The sequence below is a fragment of the Sparus aurata genome, chromosome 3 (genome assembly GCF_900880675.1).
Source record: "Sparus aurata chromosome 3, fSpaAur1.1, whole genome shotgun sequence".
Classification (NCBI taxonomy): domain Eukaryota; kingdom Metazoa; phylum Chordata; class Actinopteri; order Spariformes; family Sparidae; genus Sparus; species Sparus aurata.
Window position 1 is genome coordinate 18957471 of NC_044189.1, and position 5886 is coordinate 18963356.

The 5886-nt window shown below is 35.4% G+C and overlaps 1 long non-coding RNA gene across 2 annotated transcripts; it reads left to right on the forward strand.

Moving 5' to 3' along the window:
• Positions 1–2128: 2128 nt before the first annotated feature.
• LOC115579122 (uncharacterized) lies at positions 2129–3480 on the forward strand. Of its 2 annotated transcripts, XR_003983591.1 has the most exons (6): positions 2129–2154; positions 2280–2372; positions 2473–2568; positions 2718–2897; positions 3055–3143; positions 3268–3480. It is a non-coding gene; the product is annotated as an uncharacterized LOC115579122 (long non-coding RNA). The 2 variants fall into 2 exon arrangements; XR_003983590.1 differs by lacking the exons at positions 2129–2154; positions 3268–3480 and adding an exon at positions 2155–2195 and having other exon boundaries at positions 3055–3163.
• Positions 3481–5886: the final 2406 nt, after the last annotated feature.

Consider the following 5886-nt stretch of genomic DNA (forward strand, 5'->3'; position numbering starts at 1 on the left):
TTTTGATTGAAGCAACTTTTGGGGATTGAATAATTGAGACACAAATGTCCTAAACATAATATGGCCCAATTTTTTGAGTCTCAAATATTTTTTTGCATTCAAAAACCTTTTTCTATGATTGAACATTTTTTTTTTTTGATTGAAGTGATTTTTTTTTTATTGAAAATGTTTTTTTTTGTTTGAAGCAACTTCTTTTTTGATTGAATTATAAAGACACAAATGTTCTACCCATAATATGGCCCAAACACAAAACAACATTACAATCAAAAAAGTTGCTTCAAACAAAAAAAACTTCACTTCTATCAAAGAAAACATTTTCAATCAAAGAAAAACTGTGTCCAAAATGCATTTTTTTGAGTCTCAACTATATTTTGCATTCAAACACTTTTTTTCTTTGATTGAAAAGGGTTTTTTTGATTAAAGTGAAGGTTTTTTTTATTGAATAATAAAGAGACAAATCAACCTTCATAACAAGGATGATAAAAATTTTGGCACCATGAGTGAAAGGGTGTTTGCCAGGAGACAGTCCCCATCTGTAAAGCTATTGGCATGTGCGATTAGAAATAAAAATAATGCATTCTTAGTGAAGCTTATCAAATATCTACGGAAGAGGATTAGGGCCACATGTGAATTTTTTTTTTAGTTCTGACTTTAAAGTCAGAATTCTGAGAAAAAAGTCAGAATTCTGAGAAAAAAGTCAGAATTCTGAGATTAAAGTCAGAATTCTGAGAAAAAAGTCAGAATTCTGAGATTAAAGTCAGAATTCTGACTTTTTTCTCAGAATTCTGAGATTAAAGTCAGAATTCTGACTTTTTTCTCAGAATTCTGACTTTAATCTCAGAATTCTGACTTTTTTCTCAGAATTCTGACTTTTTTCTCAGAATTCTGACTTTAATCTCAGAATTCTGACTTTAATCTCAGAATTCTGACTTTTTTCTCAGAATTCTGACTTTAATCTCAGAATTCTGACTTTAATCTCAGAATTCTGAGAAAAAAGTCAGAATTCTGACTTTAATCTCAGAATTCTGACTTTTTTCTCAGAATTCTGACTTTAATCTCAGAATTCTGACTTTAAAGTCAGAACTACAAAAAAAATTCATGTGTGGCCCTAATCCTCTTCCGTAAATATCACCTTGGCCTTATGCGGGAGATCATGAGGCAGTAATGTTGTTTGCATAGCACACCAATGCAATGTTTAGGTACAGAGCCGTTTCTTGCTATAAGCGGACTATGCGGGTGCATAGGGCCCCCGAGCCACTAGGGGGCCCCCTCAAGTTGCAAGGTCAGCTGCAATACCTGAGGAATGACGAAGAAGAAGAAGAAGAAGAAGGCAAATGCAGCGAAGACAAGACGGCAATGCCAGTTCAGGTGAGATGCATTTATATTATTTTTAAGTTCCCGGTTGGAAGGTGTAAACATTGAACACTTACTGTCATTTTAACCGTACGTTTGCCAACCGCAGTCGTCAGCAGCGCCTGTAGGCAGACAAGATGGAGATGCCGTTTCAGGTTAGGTCGTTTACATTTTGGGAAGATGTTGACGTTTAATTTAATGTTTGAGACATCTTTTGCCAGGCAGAAAGAGCATTAATGACTGTTTTTCAAAGATACCGGACTATTTGTAAAAAAAAAAAACATTTCGTCAAACCGATACACTGAAAATGTGCGTAAGCAAACCCATTTTGTGTAGTCTTTTACGTTATGAAAATCAGATTAATGACTGAGCAAGGGATGATAACAGAAGTATTGAGGGAACACGGCACGTAGACGCAGAATATTGTCATTTAAGTCAACATATCAATGACTTATTTTGACACACAAAAACATTAAGAAATAGGGTCATGTTTTATATCACTTCAAATAACTGTACTGGCTAGAGATTTGTTAACGGTTACGTTTAAGTGCATGTCAGAAAGTGACATACCATTACATTTATTGCAAAAATGACAGATGTATTCTTGAATCCATTTAAATTGTTCATGTTTGATTTGTTTATTGTAAAAAGCAGAAAGTTTGTACATTTTGTCAATAAACCTAATTTGCAATGGGGGTGCGATAATTTTAAGTGCAAATGTCAATCCTACCTGGATCCCCATAAAACAAACTGACACAATTATGGTTTGCTTTCTTCCACAGGACACCGACCACATGTACAGTAAGAGGCCTTACAGCTTTCCACCCAGAGAGCACGTTAATGTGAGTGAAGATTAACCCAAGAGAACAATATATCCAGTGTTTACAGCTGTGCACTAAGCCATGACTTTGTGTGTCTTGATCAAGGACTATAATGACAGCATGGACTAACATGATGTGGTCACCACAACCAGAGACGTTGGGATCCTGAGTGAAGACGCATCTTTCGACAGGCTTGTGGTAAGGACATGCAAAGGATCAACAAACAACAAATCTTATTTGTTATACTTAACCAGAATAATTACGTTTAACATCTGAATGCTGTTTGATCAAATTTTAGGAAAGGGCTCAGCAAGCTGAACACCATAGAAAAGTCACTAGTGACCTTCATGTAACGTTCATCACTCAGGATAACAGTCTACTGCAACATCTTGAAGTGAGTTTGAAAATGGAATTTAAGTCACATAGTGTAACTAATTTTGGTCAAAATATGTTAAATGAATGATTTAAGTGAAACATTTTCTGTTAGCCTAGTGTTCGTACATTTATTTTGAGCATTCTCCTAAGAAATATATATATTTACAGGCAGTCATCGCATGAAAAGTTACATCCTCATGGGCAACATCAAAGGTCAGGGTGATCATTTTCTTTGTGGAGGATGAGCAGCTGGACAGAGTGCTGGGCTTCTTGACAAGCCTGGTTGAAGCACAGACATCCAGATGTCACAATCACGTGGCATTTGTTATGGATGTGCTTCTGCCAGAGGTAAATTATGAAACTTTTTTATTTATTATAATTACATTTTGTATAATTGTTATTATTGTCAGTCTTTAACTTATGGTTAATATCTTGTTAACTGCAACATGACAGACAACTTAAATGTCTAAATGAAAGATGTCCTTTTGTTCACCTCATGACATAGGCAACAGTCCATGCCCTTTCAGCTGTCCATGCATTTTCCATTGACAGAGCGACAGAAGTGTATAAATGTGGACTGCAGTATGACTTGAGGTATGCTACATACATAAGGAGAGTGCTGATACCTATAAGTATTGTTTTTAACATTGTTTATGACAGCCTTTCCGTGTGAATTTCCTTTTACTAATCGCTATTTTCTTCCATTTTGTCTCATCAGTGAAAAACAGCTGTTGGCTCATTACATGACAAACAACATGAGCAAGGAGGCTCTACAGCAACTAGAAAAATATGCTGAAAAACTCATAAGAGCTCTGGACTCTGAGGAGTTTTTGAAGACGCTTTAGTATGTATGTAGGATGAATTAAAAAATAGTCTGTGAAATGATAATGTTTTATTTTATTGCCAATAAAAGTTGTTGCTGGCTAATTCATTTGTCTCAACTTTTGTGTTTTGAGGTACATATTTTAAAGACCCGTGTATGGTCATATTTATAAATACATAAATACATTTTATTTGTGTCAAAGGGCGAGCAATCTTTTCTATTAACCCATAAGAAATCATCACCTTAGAGTGATAATTATGGCATCTGATGTAGTAGGCCAAGCTCTGTGACAGTGTGGCTCTTAGAAAAACGGCTGGTGGAAACAACCTATTTTAATTGAAATGACTACTACTAATTATTATTATTATTGTAAATATTTTATTTTATTGAGTTTAAAATAACTTTGTGCACATACATTAGTCACTTATATAAAAAATGAAAAGATGCATGCACCAGATTTAGCAGTCCTATATAATCTTTTATCAGATTAATCTTTTATCCCAATCTTTTATTTTTTTTATTACTTAACTTTCTATTTTTGTATATATTTATTGTTTCAAGCACATTGTTTGCATTGAAAAGCATTTAATGTTGTGAATCAACCGTTAAAGTTGTTAAAAATGATCTGGTTATTGCTTTGTTTCCTTTGTGTTTGCTTTCTAAGTGCTCTGGGCCTCCACAGCCACCGTAGTGTTGTATGGGCGTGTTTTGTAGGGGGCGTGTTTTGTAATGGGCGTGGTTTGTTGCAGCTCTGGCTTGGCTGCGGCTGCAGCTAGACCCTTCTCGTAAGTTCAGATCATTCACGGCATGGCGTCCAAACTAGCGTATTCATCTGGCGCAGAAAAAAGAAGAAACTAGATGAAGAAAAACGCTCGTTGGATAAAGGTAAGGGTTTTTTTTTTCATTATGTGGGTTGGAGGGGCTAGCTAAAATGCTGAATTTTTTAGCTAGCTTAAGTGTTTGCTTTAGGAGAGGGCTAAAATAAAATGTATCTCACATGTGAATGCCATGAGAATTGACTGAAGTGACACCTGTTTTGGTGAATCACAGCAGGTCCAGTTTGTTGGCATTATATTTGTGAGGGAGGGTGTGTGTGTTAGGCAGATATCTGTCATGTCTGCTGTATCCTCATCCAGTGGAGCTGCTGGTCCGTCATAGACCTCCTCTGCTCTTTTTGTCACATAACATTACTTTAGGATTGTTTTTATGATAAATTTATCAATTTTAGTGTTTCCTCAGTTTGTAGGTCTCTAATGTGAAGTGTGCTAAACTACCCTAATGCATATGAGGCCTACTGTCGATTATTATGGACTATTGTGGCAGTAAATTATTGCTCTGAGTGTATTATTGTTAACTCTGCTTAGCTAGTTGCGTCTTTCTTTTCCACATTTATGAGAATATTTATTGTGACAATATAATTTGAACACTTTTGCCTACAGTTTAGTTATGTTTTTGATGTATTACTTTGTTTTATTCAAAAGAATCATAATAACAAAAATTAAAAGTCAATTTAAATTAAACTACACTATATAGGACCGTTTGTTCTGCCCACAGAATATATGTTAAGACCAAATCATCAGTTAAGCAAGTAGTCCACTTTGTAATACTCTGTGAAAAATAAACTAAGATATTCCTTCAATATTACATAAAGCTCATCAGTCATTTATCTTTGTTTTATAACTTTTTGAAACTGCTTAAAAGTGACAACTTTGAAATTGGGTGCATGCTTTAAAGGGACACTGTGCTGTATATTGCAAGGTTTAGAATAAAAACAGATTATGAATTTCTCCATTAGTGTAACATAACTCAATTATATAGTATGAATATTTGCTTAGGATCTGTTTTGCTTGGTAACCTGAGGAGTTTCGTCTTTGCAGGAGCAATTCTGAAGTATTTTGGAGCTGCAGAACAGGAAACAGCACTGCCGCCTTCAGCACCAGAGATTGGCAAGCAGCTCTCATATGCTGGCAAGGAAGCAGAAATTTTGAGGTGGGGCTTAGGGTAGATCTGCTTAAAACATAAGACTCAGATGATACTGATAATCATCACAAAGTGGTGTGATTGTGTTATATAGTTCTGTATGGTTCCTTAAAAGTATTGTTTTTAATGTTGGTTTGTTTTCATTGTTGCATTTTTATTGTATGCTGGTTTATTGTGTTGGTCCTGAAGGGCTTGTGTTGCATTTGAAAGGTTCCTTACTACCTCAACAGTATTATTAGGGCCCGAGCAGGGAACCTGCATTGTTTTTCAAATGTTTTTTTTATTATTATTATTTTTCTTCTCACAAAATGATCGCATTTTTCACTGCCTGAACATACCCCAAAACTCACCAAACTTGGAATATAAGTCACACCTGGCGAAAAATTTTATAATCTATTGTCGTCCTGAATTTCCACCACTAGGTGGCGCTGTTATTAGGAAAAGCGCGCTTTGGCTAATAACTCCCATAAACTTTGTCGCACATTCAAAAACCTTACATCGACGCGTTCAGTGGATTGTGCTGAATCTCGTGGT